The following is a 1,889-nucleotide window of genomic DNA, read 5'->3' as shown; positions in this document are numbered from 1 at the left end:
CCACCAAGGATCCTTTGAGCTTTCCCAGCAAAATTACCAGCCCTTATCAGGAGCAGGTGGGTTCATACATGGGGAGGTGGGGCAAATTAGTCAGTAACAGAATTTGCTAAAGAAGTACACGAAATCCACATGACCTTAAGTGAAAAAGATTGTCTGTTAACTGCCTCTGTGGCTGCATGCACACTGCCAAGTGAGATTATTTTACACAACTTTTATTTACTATTCTTGCCATATTTAATTAAAAATCCTTTCATTCATTCCAGTTTCATTAAACTATCCATTACCTCAGAAAGGCCAGTTCAGACTTACATTTCAGTTTGAAAGCTCAGAAATCTACTTGTGATCTGTTAGAGCAAGCAAATCAGCAGAAAATGTTTCAAAATCAGAAGGAAAATCCCCCCAGTGCTGCTTATTCTCACTCCTGGCAAACCCGATATATCTAAAACACATGCAGCAATTCAGAACTACTCCCAAAGTGGGTTTGAGCTGATGCTGGTGAATATCAAATGAATGGTTTTGCAATATGTAAAAGACATACTGGGAGACTGGTACGATCTGCCAAAACCAGCCTTAGTAAACTGATCTCCAGAATCTCAGGGACCCAGCTGCAGCACTAAACCCCACCAGGCAGCGTGGGTCCTGTTACGCGCAGCTGAAAGGTTGGGGCTTCAGATGTTTGGTCTTGTACAAGGTTTTAGAAACCTGAAAGAATTTCTTAGATGGTTTTTCCAACAAAAGTTTTCACTGGACAGGAAAAGAAGGGAAAGCGATTTACATGATGCTACTTGGTTGGTTGGTTGAATTTAAAAACAGTCCCTGTGCATTATTTTCCTCCCCCTTTTAATCACCAAGTTTTGTCACACCCCTTATTCCCAAGGCACAAGGACCCTTGCAGCAAAGCAAGCTTTTGCTGGAGAAGCATGGATTGCCTGCACTCCCAAGTGCAAGCTCCTGCAGAGGTAAGTCTTGTTTGGGGACTGTAAGGAGAGGAAACAGTGCAATAAGATCAACTGTGAGACTTAGAATAATTTTCTACCATGTTGTTCTTGGTCATGTTCCACAGATTACCTATTCAGTCATTATTTTACCTTAAAAAAAAAAAAATAAAAAAAAAAATTAAAACCACTGTTAAATGGCAGAAAAGTTCAGAAACTAAAGCTAGGAATTGTAGAGCATACTGTGCTGTTGGTGTCCAGCCCAACTGGCAGGTCCTCCCTTGTGCTGCCAGAAAACACCACCTTTTCTTCTATGTAAAGCTAAATAACACTGACTTTTTAAAGCTGAACAAAATGTGAGACCAAAACCTGTGACTACAAATAACTTCAGTCAGTCTGGGAAGAGTAACCATCAGGTTTGGCAATACAGGCTGTAAATACGTCCTTCTGCCTAAAAATGGCAAGTTCCAGCAGCACATGTGGTGGCACTGGGGACGCCTAAGTGCAGCAAATTCTCGAGGGAGGTGATTCTTCCCCTCATGGGTTCTCATGAGACGCCACCTGAAGCACTGTGTCCAGCCTTGGGACCCTCAGCATAAGAAGGACATGGACTTGTTGGAGTGAGTCCAGAGGAGCGTCATGAAGATGACCAGAGGGCTGGAGCACACCTGTGAGAGAGCTGTGACTTCTCAGACTGGAGCAGAGACAGATCTGGAGAAACCTTACTGCATCTTCCAATACCTAAAGGGGCTCCAAGAGAGCTGGAGAGGGACTTTAGGCAAGGGCATGGAGTGACAGGACAAGAAGGAATGGCTTCAAACTGACAGAGGACAGGGTTAAATTACATACGAGGATAAATGTACATAGAAAGGTTTAGATTAGATAGTAGGAAAAATTACCATGAGGGTGCTGAGGCCCTGGCACAGGGTGCCCAGAGAAGCTGTGGTGGCCCCT

This window comes from Hirundo rustica, chromosome 11 (assembly GCF_015227805.2).
Source record: "Hirundo rustica isolate bHirRus1 chromosome 11, bHirRus1.pri.v3, whole genome shotgun sequence".
Lineage (NCBI taxonomy): Eukaryota > Metazoa > Chordata > Aves > Passeriformes > Hirundinidae > Hirundo > Hirundo rustica.
Note: the sequence above shows the minus strand (reverse complement) of the source record.